The sequence below is a fragment of the Elgaria multicarinata genome, chromosome 20, assembly GCF_023053635.1.
Source record: "Elgaria multicarinata webbii isolate HBS135686 ecotype San Diego chromosome 20, rElgMul1.1.pri, whole genome shotgun sequence".
Taxonomy (NCBI): domain Eukaryota; kingdom Metazoa; phylum Chordata; class Lepidosauria; order Squamata; family Anguidae; genus Elgaria; species Elgaria multicarinata.
The window spans coordinates 14,134,563-14,154,546 of NC_086190.1; the positions used below are offsets into that span (position 1 = coordinate 14,134,563).

At 46.6% G+C, this 19,984-nt stretch overlaps 1 protein-coding gene across 1 annotated transcript in view; it reads right to left on the reverse strand.

Moving 5' to 3' along the window:
• AGRN (agrin) overlaps nt 1-19,984 on the reverse strand; it is a 269,076-nt gene that overhangs the window by 220,774 nt on the left and 28,318 nt on the right. The gene's annotated exons all lie outside the window — the stretch shown is intronic.

The window sequence follows — 19,984 nt, forward strand, 5'->3', positions numbered from 1 at the left end:
CAATGTGGAAGAGGGGGATGTTTAAAGGATGTTTTAAAGATGTTTTAATCAAGTACAGTATGTTTTTAATCAGTTTTTAATGTGTATTTTATATCATGTTTTTATACTGTTTGTTTTATACTTTGAACGGTTTTAGTTTTTGTGAACCGCCTAGAGAGCTTCAGCTATTGAGTAGTATAAAAATGCAATAAATAAATAAATAAATCGGGGAAAAAGAGGCTAGCCTTCCTACTCAGACAAAGGCGAAAGAGGCAGTTTCCTTGCGGCCCTCTTTAGCGACTAGTGTGTTCAGAGGAGGGCAACCAGGATGATCAGGGGTCTGGAAACAAAGCCCTATGAAGAGAGACTGAAAGAACTGGGCAGGTTTAGCCTGGAGAAGAGAAGATGGAGGGGAGACATGACAGCACTCTTCAAATACTGAAAAGGTTGTCCCACAGAGGAGGGCCAGGATCTCTTCTCGATCCTCCCAGAGTGCAGGACACGGAATAACAGGCTCAAGTTACAGGAAGCCAGATTCCAGCTGGACAGCAGGAAAAACTTCCTGACTGTTAGAGCAGTACGACAATGGAATCAGTTGCCTGGTGGGGTTTTGGCCTCTCCCACACTAGAGGCCTTCAAGAGGCAGCTGGACAACCATCTGTCGGGGATGCTTTAGGGTGGATTCCTGCCTTGAGCAGGGGGTTGGACTCGATGGCCTTGTAGGCCGCTTCCAACTCTGCTATTCTATGATTCTATGATTCGTGTATTTCTTACAGCCCCTCCATTTGGGAACGGCGGGGCTCATACAGGCAGGGCAAAATTGAGCAACGCTGCCTTCAACCCCCCACCCCACCCACTGCAACACAGCAGTGGGCTCGCAGGTCGGGACAGGCCCGAAGGGTGCTTGGAAGCCGGAAAACGAACATTAGGAAGGCGGCCGTGAACTTGCGCATCTGGTTTCTCCGGCCTTAAGACAGAAGCCCAGTGAGGGAGGGAGGGAGGGAGGGAGAATCGCAGGCAGCAGGTAAACCAAGGGAGCGCCCAAGAGAAGACAAGGAGTGCCCCGAGCTACGAGGAGCACACAGCCGGCTTTATGAAGCTGCTTCAGCACCCCGCGCCCTGCCTGCCCCCGCTCAACGCCATGGGCCTCAATTAGCATCAGCCAGCCAGCATCCGGTGCTAAGCACCACCCTCTCTCCAGGGTAAGGGGGGAACTCTCCCTGGGAGAAATGGAACTCCGTCGACGTGCACAGCAAGGCTATAAAAATGCCTCTTTGACCAGCGTGCCGCTCCGTTATTATCATTTTTATTTGGTCTCCTGTAGAGAGGGTCCCACGTGGGGTAATGGCTTGGGGATCCCTGCCCCATGCCTTGAGTTAGGGAAGGATCCCCATAACTTCCTCCCATGCTCCTCCTGTGCTTTTGGCAAAACTGCAGGCTGTTCCTCCTCTAGCCATGTGACCCCTGAGAATGCCTTCTAAAAGGGTGAGCTGAATTCCGTTTTAGAGGATGTTTCAGGGGCCACGTTCCAGTGGTTGGCGGGACCCCAGCCCTCTCTGGGGATCAAACTTGGAACCTTCTGCATGCAAGGCACGTGTTCTACCACTGAGCTACAGCAGTCCAAATGGCAAGGGGGTTGGAGCAACACCCCTGTAAGGAAAAGCTGGGGCCGAGAGGAGTGCAGGACATGAGAGATTTATAAAATGATGCATGGTATGGAGAATCATAGAGTTGGAAGGGGCCTCTAAGGCCATCAAGTCCAACCCCCTGCTCAAGGCAGGAATCCACCCTAAAGCATCCCCGACAGATGCTTGTCCAGCTGCCTCTTGAATGCCTCTAGTGTGGGAGAGACCACAACCTCCCTAGGTAACGGGTTCCATTGTCGTACTGCTCTAACAGTCAGGAAGTTTTTCCTGATGTCCAGACAGAATCTGGCTTCTTTTAACTTGAGCTCGTTATTCCGTGCCCTGCACTCTGGGAGAATTGAGAAGAGATCCTGGCCCTCCTCTGTGTGACAACCGTTTAAGTAGTTGAAGAGTGCTCTCATGTCTCCCCTCAATCTTCTCTTCTCCAGGCTAAACCTGCCCAGTTCTTTCAGTCTCTCTTCATAGGGCTTCGTTTCCAGACCCCTGATCATCCTGGTTGCCCTCCTCTGAACACGCTCCGGCTTGTCTGCATCCTTCCTGCAGTGTGGTGGATAGAATTATTTTCTCCCTCTCCCATAATACTAAAACTCGAGAGTCATCCATGAAACGGATTGGCAGGAGATTCAGACCCCCACAAAACACACTTCTTCACATAATGCGCAGTTGACTTATGGATGTGATGCTCCCTTAGAGGGGAAAAGGAAACCTTCAAGTGCACAGAGCTGCCAACGGAACTGGTCCCAAAGTTTCCCTGTTTTGAAAACCAGGGAAACTGGCAAATCTGTGGAATGAATGGAGTCGGGATACGCCGGCAACAGATTCCAACGAGAGGGAACCAGAGGAAGACAAAACAAGCAACTCAACAGGGGACATCCTATGGAGCAGAGGAAAACTAATGCCAGCTCTGTGGGAAAAGCATACGGGAAAGAAAAGGGTTTTGCCAATAAACGTAGGGGGTCGGCAGATGTTTTCCACTCTGCCAGAAACACGGAGCGGAAGTCGCTTTGGACCTCTCTCGCGATCCCGACCATATCCCATGTTTTCTCTCCTTAGTCTACTCCGCAGGTGGCACTTCCTCCATGATAAGAGCCATTTCCTCTTCAGTCTTATCACATTCCTGCATTGTTCTGGTATAGAGAATCCATGGAGATAGAGAGACACACACAGAGGGAGACCTCTGGGGTTAAGGGTGGTGGACAACACATGGAGCTCAGAAAAGCCCTTCTGAGCCAAAAGAGAAAGACCCATCTGGTTTTCCACAGCGGGCAGCTGGATACTTCCAAAAGGCCCCCAAGCAGAGTGTGAATGCAATAGCCTGCCCCCTCGACGTTCGCCATCATGTAGACAGAGCAGAGACAGCGTCACCGGTAGACGTTGTTGGGCGCTTGCCAAGGGCCATTTCCCACCATTGCAGCCTATAAGGCAGAGTGAAGCAGTGGCCTCAGGCGGCAGATACCAGGAGGTGGCAGCAAGGTGTTTTGGAGGAGAAACCTCTGTGCCATAAGGCCTTCTCTGCACTCCCTACGTTGGTTAGCTTGATGTCTCCAGGCACAGTGGAGGATGCTGTCCCAATGCCAGAAGGGGGCGCCATCTTGTACTTTGCCTCAGGCAGCAAAATGTCCTGCTAGCTCACCCTGACGGTCCATGGCTCTCTAAAGCATCTCAAGCAGAGAGAGAGTTTCTCATCCCCTTCTCCCCGATTCTTCTAACTGGGGATTGAAGTGGGCCGTTTTACATGGAAAGCACCTGCTCTTCTACTGAGCTACTGCCTCTACCTATTTACTTTAAAAGGTTAAAAACAAATGTGTGTGTTTTAAAAGCTGATGCACATGAGCAAAGAAGAAGCTGCACTTGTCAATTTAAGAGCCTGGTTCTCACTGGCTCAGAAGAATAAAAACACTTCTTTTTTTAACCAGTGAATTCGACATGCAGGCCATTTTGGGGAGGTTATTTCGCAAGGGAATTCCTGCTCCCAAGGGACGTTCCCAAGCAGTCTCACAGTTCCCCGCCTCGATTGGATCGAGGCGGGGAACAGCACCAAGCATAAAATACATAAAATACTGATTAAAAACATAGTATACACTGTTAAAAACATCCTAAAAGCATCCTAAAATTCTACTGGATAGAATTGTCATTGCGTCCTGCATTGCAGACCCTGCACTGGGAAGGGGGTGGACTAAATTACCTCTAAGAGACCTTCCGATTCAAATACTCTATGATTACAGGACTGTTAAGTTTATACAAGAGCCTTTGGGGGGAGACGTTGACCAGCGCTTTTTGGAAATCCCAGTATATCACATTTATTTAATCCCCTCAATCCACCTACTGCTTGAAAAAGAACTCGAGTCTCAAAGACCAGATCGACCAGCCTACTGCAAGTTGGTGTCCTCCAGATGTTTTGGATTACAACTCCCATCAGTCCCGGACCAAACCATCTGGAGGGCACCAGACAGTGAAGGCAGAGATGGACACATTACCTCTTTAGATTGTGCCCTGGGGAGAAGGCAGAGAAATTATTTCAGGGTACAATCCTATGCATGTTTAGACACTGGGGGAAAAGTCCTACAATTCCCAGCATTCCCCAGCCAACCATGCTGGTAGGGGGATGCTGGGACTTGTAGGATTTCCCCCCCCCAGTCTAAACATGCATAGGATTGTGCATTTAGGCTCTCAGATGCAACAAAGTTGATGACAAAAGGAGGAATGAAAGTGAGAAATAGCCAGAGAGGTAGGATAGATTTGGTGAAGGGGGGTAAAGTTTGGGATTATTGTTAATAGGATTTTACAAGTTTCATCCTTTTCGCTTCCTGTATGGAACAATGTTGCTCTGTGCCAAGTGCAACCCTGCCTGGGTGTCAATGGAAATATGATTCGCTTCTCTTTCCACAAAGAGATTAAACATTAATAAATAAATAAAATCAAAGCAAATGCCCCCCCCCCCAAGCTATTTAAAAGCAATGAGGGAGCAGCAGAATTAGGGTGTGTGTGAGAGAGATCTCCAGCCTGGGTGTCTTTGCTTGTTTGAGATTTGTTTTACAATGGGGATATTCACGGAGTGCAAAGTCCCAAATCCAAAAAAGAGCAAACGTTTCTGCACGGCCTGAAAATTACAGAAAGGAGACAGATGTTACGCTGCCAATTACACAAAGGAGACAGATGTTAATTTGCTCACGCAAATTCTATTCAAAACAGATTGCCAGTCAGCAACCATAGAAACACAGGGAGCTGGCTTATATTGAGTCAGAACCCTTGATCCATCCAGCCCAGTATTGTCAACACTGACTGGCAGCAGCAACACACCAAGCTTTCAAGCAGGGTTCCTTCCTAGCCCTACTTGGAGAAGTTGGGAATTGAACTTGGGACCTTCTGCATTTACCCCTGGGCTACAGACACTCTCAACCAGGCCTGGCTCCAGGGCTTGGGGAATCCACAAGGAAAACCAGGGCTGTGCTAAACATTCAGTCATTCTGTTTTTGCAGTTTAAATTAGCTCTGTTGATGGAACAGAACCTTTACCCAAACATAGGGTGACCACATGGAAAAGAGGACAGGGCTCCTGTATCTTTAACAGTTGCATATAAAAGGGAATTTCAGCAGGTGTCATTTGTATGCATGCAGGAGCCCTGCCCTCTTTTCTGTTCTAAGTTTTTGTTATTTTTTCCAACAGCACCCAGACAAACATCACACATAATACATACATACAAAGGTATACATAAAACAACTACAATTACAATAAAAAACATTTAAGGGTAGGTTAAAGTACTTTTTAAGCAATCTTCATGCCAAAAATGCCCACTAATTTCTTAATTACCCTTTATATATCAATCAAATTCAGTCTTTGTCTTAGAATTTATCTAGACCTCATACATTGGATTCACAGAGTTATACTTCTTTCCTCTCTTTCCCCAGAGTGACCAGAAACAAAAGAGGGCAAGGCTCCTGCAGCTTTAACAGTTGTGATGAAGAGGGAAGGTCACCAGGTGCTGCATGCATACAAATGACACCGGTTGAAATTCCCTTTTCTATATAATTGCTAAAGATACAGGAGCCCTGTCCTCTTACCCTACCCTGTGCCTGTTTGCATTCTCTTCCCCTCCTTATTGTTTTACTATGATTTTATTAGATTGTAAGCCTATGCGGCAGGGTCTTGCTATTTACTGTCTTACTCTGTACAGCACCATGTACACTGATGGTGCTATATAAATAAATAATAATAATAATAATAATAATAATAATAATAATGTTCACCCTATGTTTGGGGCTTCGAGCAAGGCATTCTCACACACTTTGTGAGCAAAAGCTAAATTCTCAGACATCCCTATTTGTGACACACACACACACACACACACACAGTGTCTGCATACGACATAGGGTGCAATCTAACTTCCAATGGAGTTCCCAGGAAGATAAGGCAAGAATCATAGAATAGTAGAGTTGGAAGGGGCCTCTAAGGCCATCGAGTCCAACCCCTCACTCAATGCAGGAATCCACCTTAAAGCATCCCTGACAGATGGCTGTCCAGCTGCCTCTTGAAGGCCTCTAGTGTGGGAGAGCCCACAACCTCCCTAGGTAACTGTCAGATCCGTGGCTCTTCATAGAATCACAGAATAGTAGAGATGGAAGGGACCTCTAAGACCATCGAGTCCAACCCCCTGCTCAATGCAGGAATCCACCTTAAAACATCCCTGACAGAGGGTTGTCCAGCTGCCTCTTGAAAGCCTCTAGTGTGGGAGAGGCCACAACCTCCCTAGGTGACTGGTTCCATTGTCGTACTGCTCTAACAGTCAGGAAGTTTTTCCTGATGTCCAGCCGCAATCTGGCTTCCTGTCACTTGAGCCCGTTATTCCGTGTCCTGCACTCTGGGATGATCGAGAAGAGATCCTGGCCCTCCTCTGTGTGACAACCTTTCAAGTATTTGAAGAGACTTGCACGACACAGAGTAAATGTAACCTCTAACCCCACGAGTTAGATGCAAGACCCAAATGGGGAGGGGAAAAAAGCAAAATGCTTTTAACTTCTTTTCTTTTTAAAGGGAGGGCGTAGCGAGAGAAAAGAAAAGCACAGAGGATCCTAGTATCTTTCATCGATAGAGGGCTGATTGCGTTGCGACTGCCTCCCTCCACCCAGCTCAAAGGAGGCCACCCATTTCTTAAGTAAGACAAAGCGCCTGTTACTATCGTAACTCTGAAGAGCTACATAGCTGGCATTCCAGCCTGGCAGACTTTCTACCTCAGCTAATCCACCTGACCCAGGCACATGCCAGAACAGGTTAAAAAGCAGCTTTCTCTCAGAGAGGAAATTTCAACAGGCATTCAGGAACAGCGGCAGAGGGGGAGGGGAGGGGGAGAGAGAGAGAGAGAGAGAGAGAAGTCTTAATTACTTTTTCTTTTCTTTCTTTTTTAATGGCCTCATAAAAACAAAAAGCGTGCAATTGATCAGATGTGGTCAGTCAAGGCACTTGACCTTTGCAATTTTACAAGAGAGTGGAGCCACAGAGCCAATATAGGAGGAGGTCAGGCTAGGATGCCACAAAGTTCTGGGTTCGAATCTCACCTCAACCACAAATATACACAAGCTGTGTATGTTTCTTGTTTTTGTACTGCATGCTTTTATCTATATGCCGTCCTGAGATCCTAATGATATAGGGCGGGACACAAATGTTTTCAATAAAGAAATAAATATGCCAAGTGGCCTTTCAAAGCTACTTAACCAAGAACAGTCAATCCATGGAAATGCCTGTAGCTGGAGTAACTTTCCCAAGAAGCTAGGTAGAAGGTGGAGTTTGAGCTCCAAAACATAAGACCGCTCTTTTGAACACAAATAAAGAACCATGCTGGCGGGCAGCACTGACTTTGGACTGCTTCACTTTGGAGCAAGCCAGTCTCTCAGGGTTTTTTTTAAAAAAAAATAGTTAAAAAAACCCAAAAAAATGTAAAATATAAATCAGGAAGGCTGTCACAAAGAAGTTGTAGCAGATGTTTTCTGTTGCTCCAGAGGGCAGGACTACAATCAATGGGTGAAAATTGCAGGGAAGTCAATTTTGGCTAAACATTAGGAGAAACTTCCTAGAATCATAGAATAGCAGAGTTGGAAGGGGCCTCTAAGGCCATCGAGTCCAACCCCCTGCTCAATGCAGGAATCCACCCTAAAGCATCCCTGACAGATGGTTGTCCAGCTGCCTCTTGAAGGCCTCTAGTGTGGGAGAGCCCACCACCTCCCTAGGAAACTGGTTCCATTGTCATACCGCTCTAACAGTCAGGAAGTTTTTCCTGATGTCCAGCTGGAATCTGGCTTCCTTTAACTTGAGCCCGTTATTCCGTGTCCTGCACTCTGGGAGGATCAAGAAGAGATCCTGGCCCTCCTCTGTGTGACAACCTTTCAAGTATTTGAAGAGTGCTATCATGTCTCCCCTCCATCTTCTCTTCTCCAGGCTAAACATGCCCAGTTCTTTCAGTCTCCCTTCATAGGGCTTTGTTTCCAGACCCCTGATCATCCTGGTTGCCCTCCTCTGAGCACGCTCCAGCTTGTCTGCGTCCTTCTTGAATTGTGGAGCCCAGAACTGGACGCAGTACAAGGTTGTTCAGGATTGGAACTGGCATTTAAACAGAGACTGGGCTGCCATCGTTCAGGGATGCTGAAGCTTGGAGAAAGTTGACTCACTGAGGTAAGGAGACCATGGGAGGTGTTGTGCTGCTATCATCTAACTCACCTGAACAGGGGTTTGGACAAGATGGACTCCAAGGCCCCGTACAATTCTATGATTCTCTATGTTGAAATAATATATAGAAAAAAGACAAATAAGTGGGTTCTAGAACAAATTAAGCCAGAACTCTCACTAGAAGCGAAAATGCTGAAATTGAGGCTATCCTACTTTGGACATATAATGAGAAGAAATGACTCATTAGAAAAAAAGAAACGTAAAAAGCAGAAGGAAGAAGGAAAAGAGGAAAACCAAACAGGAGACGGATTGACTCAATAAAGGAAGATATGGATGTGAAGTTACAAGACCTCAATAGGGTGGTTTCTAACAGATGCAACTGGAGGTCGCGAATTCATGGAGTCACCATAGCTCAAAGTCAACCTCGAGTTATGTCGAAACGCCCCCTGCCCTTCTACAACATGCAATCCACATACAGAGAAGACGGCAGGCTAAAACCTCTCTCCTGGACAAGATGGACCCTTGGTCTGATCCTGCATGGCTCTTCTTATGTTCTTTTGATATTCCGTGTGTGTTTGAGCACTGGTGTAGAAGCCTTCAGTGATGTGAGCCTCCAGCCACAATTTGATAGGGCACAGCCCAGATCCACGATGAACATCCTCAAATGAGACTCCCATCCGGCAAAAAACACACTCTCAAAATAAGGCTTGGCACAATACCAAGTTGGGCAAGGCACCCCCTCCCTCAGTGAGTCAACCTTCTCGCCACCATGGTCACCCGCTGCTCTTGTTCCTCCTCCTCTTTCCCGTCATGGCTTCCACTTGCTTGCTTGAGAGGCAGACAGCCAGGGAGCAAGGAGGCCGTGGCGTTTCCTGCTCCTCTGTCATGTTTCTCAAAACCTCCTGCCTTCTTGCGGGGAGACAATAACCGGGCCTATTCAGTAATCCACAAAGCTTTATTCAAGCAATAAACATCTCTTCCCACCTGAGGAGAGTCTAGGAACTTTCCCCTAGGCAAACTATGCAAACAAAGCAAGCCAATTGTCCTTTCAAGAAGAATGGAAAGCCCTTTCCAAATACACATTAAATTCAGAGACACTAGTTCTGAGGCAGCTTCTGACGGGATGCCAGCCGGGCTGACTTTCTCTCGCCTTCCTTTAGCTCCACCCATTTTAGTCTCCGGTGCATCCTAAGATTGGCTAACCCGTCCATGCTCTCTCCTTCAGAAGAATGTTGGCTTTCCACTGACTGGGTATTATTTGCCCTTGAGGAGATAAGCTCTGGAGAGGGTTCACTTCCAGCTGGTGAAGAGCCTGTGAGAGCTTTCTCCCCCACTGGTACAGGCTGGCCTGTTTCTGGTGCCAACTCCTCTACTTCAGAGTCTGATTCTGATTGATCACCTGAAACACCTTCTTCCAACCCAGGGGGAGCAGAGCTAGACATGACATCTTCCTTCTCACCACCACTGTTGTCTGAGCAGAGAGGCAGGAGAACAAGCGGTGGTGAAAAGGAGGAAGTCAATGGGCCCTTGCTGGGGTATAGACCTTGACACTGGCCCTGGGTGGGGTAACAACAGCTAGCAATTAAAAGAACCCAGGTCTAAAACAATTCCAACCGGCCAGTAAGTCCAGGGGGCGCATCAGTGGGGACCCAGATGGGACTCTCAGCTGGTACCTTGACGCTGGCCCTGCTTGGACATCATAGTAGGGTTGATATGCCCACAGTAACCTTAGAGCAGAACTACATTGTGGAACAAAGCACTTGGCAGCCCTAAGAAATTTCTAAAGCAGATTGGAAAACCCCACAAGAAGTCACTTTCTCCATCTGCTTCTTCAGCAACCACACGAACTCCGCGTTATTTCTCCCCAAGGCTGGGAAATCCCCGAAGATTACAATGGGTCCATCGCCAAAAGAAAAGGAAAGGAAAAAAGTCTGTTCCTCTACCTTCTGGTATCTCTTAGACAATTATAGTTTACATTGCTGGAGGTAGGAGAGCAATTGGCTGCCAGATGTATTCACGCACCCTCTCCCCAGAGGTAGGTTAGATGAAGATCTCAAAAGGCCAAGTTGATGGCCGCAATCTGAGCTTGAATGTATGTTGCAATTCCATGAGCATGGAGACAGGCTGCAGGGTGTGGTACTGGGCCAAAATCTGGCTTCCTGGGAATGTCAAACATTCAAGAGAGCAAATTTCTAGTCCTTATGAATGCCAAGTTGTGCTTGAAAACACAAGGGCATTGCTTGGGATATCTCAGCTGGTTGCTGGTAAACATTCCTAATAGTCTGAGAGAAGGGGAGCCATCAATTGTCGCTGTTGTTACATATATATACCTCCTTTCCTCCAGGCATCTTACATAATCTTCCTCCTCTCCATTTCATCCTCACAACAACCCTGTGAGTGAGGCTGAAGAGTCAGTGACAGGTCCAAAGTGTGGGGACTTGAACCCAGGTCTCGCCTAATCCCAGTCCAAAACACATACAACACACTAGTTGGTGAAGGCAGAGTTAAAGGATGGATCTTGGGTTACAAAAGACCATGTTGGGGCCAGGTTATCTGAAGGAACGTCTCCTCCCATATGTACCTGCCTGGACTATAAGGTCATCTTCAGGGGGTCCTTCTCTGTGAGCCCCAGCTAAAGGAAGTGGAGCAGGTGGCTACCAAGAGGAGGGCCTTTTCTGCTGTGGCACCCCGACTGCGGAATGAGCTCCCTAAAGAGGTTCGCCTGTCGTTACAGTCTTAACAATGCCAGGTGAAGACCTTTTTTATTTCCCCCGGTAATTTAAACTTTTTACCATCTTACCTTCGCTGTTTTAAATCTGTACTTTAAATTTCTGCATTGCCGCTCAGTTTTATTCTGGTCGTACTTTTATATTGTGGTTTAAGCTTTGGATTTTAAAAAGTGCTTGATGGTTTTAATTTTTGTGAACCGCCCAGGGAGCTTTGGCTATTGGGCGATATAGAAATGCAATAAATAAATGATCATCTTGAGAAGGGTCCAAGCTATATGCGTTTCCAGGCCGCTGAACACAAAACCCAAAGGTTCTTGTTTCAAACCTACCAAAAGCTTCTAAGCAGGATCTCTCTCTCTCTCACACACACACACACACACACACACACACACGTTGTGCCAAAAAAAAAACCCACCAAAAAAAACAAATCCCCAGATTTCCAGATGTTTGGCAGGTACAGGCTGCTCCACGTTATTCGTGCCAACTTTACATGGTTTGGGACATACCTGACGGAACGCCTCTCCCGACATGAACCTACCCGTACACTACACTCAACATCTAAGGTCCTCCTCCGAGTGCCTACTCCGAGGGAAGCTCGGAGGATGACAACAAGGGAGAGGGCCTTCTCTGTGGTGGCCCCCCAATTATGGAATGATCTCCCTGACGAGGCTCGCCTGGGGCCAACATTGTTATCTTTTCTCTTCTCCCATGTAGTTAACAACGTGCGCTGAGTTTTTTTAACTGACCCCAGAAGAGTTGTTTTAAATGATATTGCTGGTTTTATGCATTTTTGTATATTAATGTTCACTGTTTTTTTTTAACTTTTGTAAACCGCCCAGAGAGCTTCGGCTATGGGGTGGTATATAAATGCAATAAATAAATAAATAAAATACTATGCTTTAACTTCAATGGCATCTTGAGCAACACTCATACCTTCCACTTCCTAATACTTCACCACCCTTCTCTGCAGAAATTATGCCCTTAGGGCCCCAACGCTTTCTAGACCACAAACATACCTAGCTGAGATATGAACGGAATGCCATTGCCTCTGGTCGCAGGTCTAGGCATCCCTGTTCACACAGGAGGAGATCAGAGATATTTTCCTCATGCAAAAAAAAAAAAAAAAACCCAACCCAGGCACAATGCAGGAAAAAGGGGAAAGGGTTGACAAAAAGGTCTCAGGGGGAAAGGCAGGACCAGATTTCAAACAGGAAAGACAAAGAAAAACTATGGAGGAGGCCAGACGTCCATGACCAGGAGCCCTCCAGCTGTTTGGTCTACAACTCCCATAACCCATGACCATTGGCTATACTGTCTAGGGCAGTGGTTCCCAAAGTGGGCAGTACTGCCCCCTTGGGGGCGGTGGGATTGCATAGGGGGGCGTTAAGAGGCAAAGGGACAGCAGGCGGGCACTCAAGGTGGCCTTTTCCAAAAAGCGCCTCTCCAGAAGGTCTTAAAACCCAGGGACATTTTTATGGTTTGGTCCCAAGCCATATAGGGGAAGAATCCACACATGTATTAATACCGTTTAAGAAGAGTCCTTTTAATGGTGAATTGAAATGTTTCAAAAGCACCAAAACGCTAATGAAGAGACATACCCTGCTTGGTGTGCCCCGCCACGCTGGCTGCAAAACAGAGGCGTTCGCTCTCTTTTCCCTCCCTCCTTCGGCAAGCCTGCAGTGGGTGCTTCGGATTTTGAATAAATATTCAATTAATTGTTACTGTTTTGAATTTTATTGTTATTATATTCCCTAGTGGGTCGTTGTTCTGAATAATGATTTTTATAGTGTCCAACACTTTAGCCACTACACCACACTGTCTCAAATGTCATGCAATGGGGAAGAATCATTTGACCTAGGTGGACTTTACACAGTCCACACACAGGGCTCAAAATCTTGGGACGTAATGGAGACGTAAAAGCGTAATGCAAGGGTTAATCGTATTTGCTCCCCTGACTATTATTAAGAGATGGTGAAAGTCTTGTGGGCACACACACATTCTTTCTTCCTCTTTCTTCCTAACTCTTGTAAGGATGCACCTCTCCTTGCACTTTTGGGAATTAACCGTGGTTAAGATTACACATGTACTTTCCTCAATGCTTAACCATGGTTAGCTTAAGCTGCCATTTGCAAACCATGGTTAGCACTGCAGTGAGTATATGCGAAGCACTAATGATAAGTTAGCACCAAAACGTTAAGAGAGGCAGAATCTGTGCAAGAGTGCGAGGAAGAAGGGGGGGGTCAAACATACAATAATTTCCCAGTCGCCTAACCATGGTTAGGAGATTAGCCAGGGTTGTGTTTGCATTAGATCAGAGAAAGGAGCCAAAACACCTGGAGGAAAAATACCCACCGTACATGTTCCCTTTAGCTGATGCAGCATTTTTTTGGCAATCTGCTAGCCTGGGTTTTGCACCACCACCAACAACAACAAAAAGGCAGATGAAAGACTGAAGTTAAATCAAATTATCTCGCTGGAACTGGCGTGCCTTTCCCCACCCACACGGGCCACCAGCTGTTTCCTTAGCTGTGTTTATGATCTTGCCAAGATAAGAGTCTGCAGAGCTTTATTAATCACTTCGGATATTTCTTGGGTCATTTTCTACCACTTTCCGCTTTGAAGATGTAGGGCGGCAGGCACTCTAGCTAGACAATATGCTAATCGTGTCGTCTTGTAGTGAGCGTTCTTTAAAACATAAGAAACTCAACTAAAAAAGAGAGAGAAAATAAGACGAAAAGGAGAAGAGGGGACGAGATGAGAAGAGAAAGACTAAAATACCCAGTTACGGTTTGCTTTGGGAAGGGGGAGGAAAAAGGGGAGGCTAATTTCAAACTTTGTTTAAACTTTCTTCGGCTCTAATTAGCCATCCCCAAAAGGTAAATCCTTAGCATTCCTGTAACCATGAGGTTTCCCAACCCAATCACACACCTAACGTGTGAGTGTGTGTTTTCTCCTGAAAGACCTTCCTTCTGTTTTGTTCTCTTTTCAAAATAAAGGTTCTAGTCCTGATGGGGGTAGAGTCTACACCCATAAAACGTGGTTTTGAAAATAGAAAGGAACTGGATTGCACAACATAAGAAGAGCCACGCTGGATCAGACCAAGGGTCCATCTAGTCTAGCGCTCCGTTCATGCAGTGGCCAGCCAGCTTTCGACCAGGAACCCACAAGCGGGACATGGGCGCGACAGCAACTAGTGTATACAGGCTTCCTCAGCAACTAGTGTATACAGGCTTACCCATCTGATATTGGAGGTAGCACATAGCCATCAGAACTAGTAGCCATTGATAGCTTTCTCCTCCAAGAATTGCTGAGCAAGACCTTGAAGAAAGAGCAAGGGGACAGGAGCAGGCAGAGGAAACATCGAGGCCTGCTCCTGTTCGATTCCCCTCCTGCAGGAACGGGACAATAATTTCTCTGTCTTTTCCTCTTCCCTCCTGGACGCCTTTTCCTTGTGTGTCATGTCTTTATTAGACTGTAAGCCTGAGGGCGGGCACTGTCTTTTTTGCTAACTAAACCACTCCAAGAGCCTTTTTTTGGCTGAGGAGCGGGGTATAAATATGATAGATAGATAGATAGATAGATAGATAGATAGATAGATAGATAGATAGATAGATAAGAAAGACCTAGTTGTCACGGCAGGCAGGCACCCTGGTCATTCAATCTAGAGTATTGCGTCCAGTTCTGGGCTCCACAATTCAAGAAGGACGCAGACAAGCTGGAGCGTGTTCAGAGGAGGGCAACCAGGATGATCAGGGGTCTGGAAACAAAGCTCTATGAAGAGAGACTGAAAGAACTGGGCAGGTTTAGCCTGGAGAAGAGAAGATTGAGGGGAGACATGAGAGCACTCTTCAAATACTTGAAAGGTTGTCACACAGAGGAGGGCCAGGATCTCTTCTCGATCCTCCCAGAGTGCAGGACATGGAATAACAGGCTCAAGTTAAAGGAAGCCAGATTCCAGCTGGACATCAGGAAAAACTTCCTGACTGTTTGAGCAGTACGACAATGGAACCCATGACCTAGAGAGGTTGTGGGCTCTCCCACACTAGAGCTGCCTTCAAGAGGCAGCTGGACAAGCATCTGTCAGGGATGCTTTAGGGTGGATTCCTGCATTGAGCAGGGGGTTGGACTCGATGGCCTTGTAGGCCCCTTCCAACTCTGCTATTCTATGATTCAATCGAGAATCAAGCAAGAAATGAATCTATGAGCAGCTCAGCCTGGAACGCAGCAACGATTGGTTCAGTCGGAGAAGGCTGGCCACATTATCAGACCATGTAGAACACGATTGGTTCTCTGCATCCTCTGAGACCTCTACCATTGAACGTCGCAGAATCACTCCTGTCCATCTGCAGGTATGGCGTTGCAGCACAGACGGGATCAGAGCAGCAGTCCCATGGTCAGAGACTAAAGACACCTGGGCCTCAGCACTAGTGACCAAGACCTCTACACTAAAAGAAGCTCCCTTATACCAAATCAGACCACGGTACTGACAAGAAAACTGTTGGTTTTTTATGCTTTTTAAATTTTGTATATTTGTTTATAATGTTTACTGTTTTTAACTTTTGAAAACTGCCCAGAAAGCTTCGGCTATGGGGCGGTATATAAATGCAATAAATAAAAAAATATACTGACTGGCAGTGCCTCTACAGGTTATCCTACAGGAGCTTTTCGCAGCCCTCGATGGAGATAGCAGGATTTGAACCTGGAACCGCGTGCATGCAAAGCAAATGCTCTATCCCAGTGCTAATTCCTTCTGACACAAAGCTGCATGGACCTTCCCCAGCCTGGTGCCTTGCAAATGTTTTGAACTACAACTCTGAGCATTGGCCATACTGGTTGGGGCAGATGGGAGTTGAAGTCCAAAACATCTGAAAGGTGCCAGTCTGGTGAAGGCTATACTATGCCATTTGTCTGCAGAGGGCTAGCAAAAGAACTCCGCCTGAGACCTCAAAGTACTACCATGGATTGAAAAATTTAAGAACCGAACACAAACACAATATTACAACAACCCTGAGAAATCCGGCAGCTGCATGACCTTGCTCATTGTAATCTTATGTCCTCAGTCTGAACACAGAGCCCAACTGGGCCATTTACAGCTCCAGATAACTTACGTAACTCCATCCTTAACAGTTCTCAGCCTCTTGATAATCTCCCGGATTGCTTCCAACTGGCCTCCTCCGTTTAGTCTTGCTTAGAACTTGTGTTTGCTGCTAGAAGATTATTTCTCCCTCGTTGGCCAATAAACAATGGATTTATATTTATTTATTTGTCATTACAAAGGAAGCTCCTTCCTCCCGGCTATTCATCTCGCCAGCCTTCATAAAACAGTCATTGAGCAATCCCAGAAATACTTAACTGGACCAGACGACGTTCACCCAAACCAACCAATGCAGTTAGGCAATCTTGGGTTTCTAGGTAATGAAGGTAATTTCAGAAATGTGAACTATCCAATTTGCAGCTTTCATCACCATTAACAGACATGGATCCTTGACCTGATTCCTCCACCTTTTCTGTGACTGTGAGCGTTTGCAGGACTGGAATGACCTTCATCTGGTTCCTGGTCTCCAGTGAAAAGGATGCAATGGAGAAATCCTTGTCAGTTTCACTGATTGGACACAGATCAATGAAACTGACCAGGTCTTCACCACCCACATTGGTTTCACCAGATCAGATTTTGTTTTATTGTAGAACTAGTCAAGAGACCTGGTTTCCTACGGGTTGGAATATCCCTTAGGGTGACCCTATGAAAAGGAGGACAGGGCTCCTGTATCTTTAACAGTTGTATTGAAAAGGGAATTTCAGCAGGTGTCATTTGTATATATGGAGGACCTGGTGAAATTCCTTCTCCATCACAACAGTTAAAGCTGCAGGAGGTATACTAGAGTGACCAGATTTAAAAGAGGGCAGCTTTCACTGTTGTGATGAAGAGGGAATTTCACCAGGTCCTCCATATACACAAATGACACCTGCTGAAATTCCCTTTTCAATACAACTGTTAAAGATACAGGAGCCCTGTCCTCCTTTTCATAGGGTCACCCTAATATCCCTTAGTTTGACAAATCAAAGTCTGCATGCAAAAATATTGTAAATCTGTAAAAAGTGCAGAGAAGGGCAACTAAAATGATCAAGGGGCTGGAGCAAACCCCCCATAAGATAAGGGAATGACTAGATGGCCTTTTAGGCCCCTTCCAACTGTACTATTATTCTATGATCTGGGATTGTTTAGCTTGAAGAAGTAAGGGGAGAAATGACAGGTGTACAAAATCATGCGTGGTATAGAGAATGTGGACAGGGAGACATGTTTCTCCCTCTCTTATCATACTGGGGTCATCCCATTAAGCTGAATGTTGGGAGATTCAGGACAGATAAAATGAAGTCCTTCTTCACAAAGCATATAGTCAAACTATGGAATTTGCTACCACAAGAAGCAGAGGTGACCACCAGTTTGGACAGCTTTAAAGAGGATTGTACAAATTCCTGGAGGAAAAAGCTTTCAATGGCTACTAGTTTACGCTACCTCCAAGATCAGAGGCAATGTGTGGGGGGTTGGACTTGATGGCCTTATACGCCCCTTCCAACTCTACTATTCTATGATTCCATTCTATCTACACCGGTTGCTGGGGAACAGGGGAGGAAGGAGGCCACTGTTGAAATCATGTCCTGCTTGTGGGTTTTCCATGGGCAGCTGGTGGGCCACTGTGAGAACAGAATGCTGGACTGGACCCTTGGCCTGATTCAGCACTCTTCTTATGTTCTTATGAATCTACCACTGAGTTATGGCCACTCCACACAGACTCACGCTACAGCACCTCTCAGAAGTTCACCATTCTGTCTGTTTCCATGAGCCGATGGCATTCTAAGTTTTCCTGAGCATTTTCCACTAGCATGGACTGATTCCTAATCCATGGTTCCAACACTTCGGTAGGCAACCCGAAGACGGCAAGCCATTCGATGCCACGCCCGGCGCAGAAGTGCGACACTCAGAGAAAACCTGACCCCGCCTCGGTTCCCAACCCCTGTTCGTCCTCTTCTCTACGCTAAAACAACATCAGCCGCGAATAAAAGCGGCAACAGTATTGCCAGCGCTCTGGCTCGCTTGAGCTAATTAACATCCTTTGCACAAAACACACACACATGAAAAGACACAGGGAGAGCACGGACAGCGTGACAGAAGGTCCGATGGGAATGCAGATTGCCTGCGGTGCTACAGGAGGGAAGTGGAAGGCAGGTGGGTAGAGGAAGAAAGAGGGACGCGAGTGAGAAATGAAGGAGCCCTGAAGGACTCAGGGCTCAAAAGTCAGCCTGACTTCAGTAGGGCTCCATCCAATCCCACCTCTGAGCTCAACTCTTCAGCCTACAGCTGAACGGTTTCATCCCTGTGGAAACCCACCTAGGTTCTACTAAGGTGGTAAACCCTGTTGTGAGGATAAAACGGGGTGGACAGAACCTTGTACACCAGGGTGGCGAACCTCTCTCCGCCCGCGGGCTGGATTCCATTTCAGAGAAGCCCTCGGAATCCACTTTCCAGCGGTGGGCGGGGCCAAGGGGAAATGGGGCGGGGCTAAAATCCTAGTCTATTTTAGCTCAGGAGAATCATTTCCACCTTTCAGACTGGGGAAGAAATTTATGGTGAGGGGGAAGAAATTTATGGTGAGGAGGAAGGGGGTGTGACCTTCCGGAGAATCCAGAAGGGAAGGATGGCCTTCTAGGCCCCTTCCAACTCTACTAGGCTATGATTTGCCCCCGTACCCAGACCTAGGGTGACCCTATGAAAAGGAGGACAGGGCTCCTGTATCTTTAACAGTTGTATAGAAAAGGGAATTTCAGCAGGTGTCCTTTGTATACATGCAGCACCTGGTGAAGTTCCCTCTCCATCACAACAGTTAAAGCTGCAGGAGCCCTGCCCTCTTTTGTATCTGGTCACTCTAGCATAATGCTCTACTCTCTCCCTTTTTTTAAATTCCATTCCTTCTGCTAGGTATCTTCCCCAGGGCTGAAAATCACTCTCTTCGACAAAAAGACTCATTAACGCCAAGCCTGCAATGATCACCCCCATCAGCTTGATTAATATCCTTACTGAAGTCTACACTAAACTTCTGTAATGGAGGCAGGAAGCAATGAGGTGAGATCTTCTCCTCCAGCTGTCCCCAAGGTGTTTCGGACTTCAACTCCCAGAATTCCTGACCATTGGCCAAGCTGGCTGCAGCGGATGGGAGTTGAAGTGCAATGCATTAGAAACATGCGAGGTTGGGAAAAGCTGTTCTATGCTGGTATTCAGACTTCACTAGATTTTGGAAACATAGGATGGGGAGAGAGAAAGAAACATTTATTCAAGAGTGGGAAGGGGGAGGCCTTGCCCTCCACACGTTCTTTCCTCTCTTGTTTTTAACTGACTTTGTAGTTTCAAGTTGTAAGAGCCTGCTCAGGGAATTGCCCAAATTGGGCATAAATAATTGAAGCGTCTCGAATCGTATTTCCTTGCTAATCAAAGAGAGTGGTTCGGTGTAGCTGAAGAAGCAAAAAAAAAAAAAAATTAAGGAATTAAGAAAAGGCAATTCCGTTGAGTGGGTGGAATGAAGTGGGACGTGCCAGCCAGACATAGACTAGGCCACACGAAGGCCTCAATGGAAGGGGACTGTTCTAAAAAGCGCCTTGCGTCAACCTTTTGGTCTCCCTGGGAGTCATCTTGAAGGAATGTAGGTTTTTAAAACAGAGCACGTTTGATACGAGAAAGAACCCAACTAACACTGAACTCGCACTTTGGGGCTGGTTTGAGAAAAGCAAGCCCAGGCTAGCCCTCCACAGAAGCCTGATTTCTCCAGGGACTTCCATCTGGTACCCCACGGTGAAGAGAAGCAAGACCTCTTCTCAATCATCCCAGAGTGCAGGACACAGAATCATGGGCTCAAGTTATAGAAAGGGAGATTCTGCATGGACAGCAGGAAAAACGTCCTGACTGTTAGAGCAGTACGACAT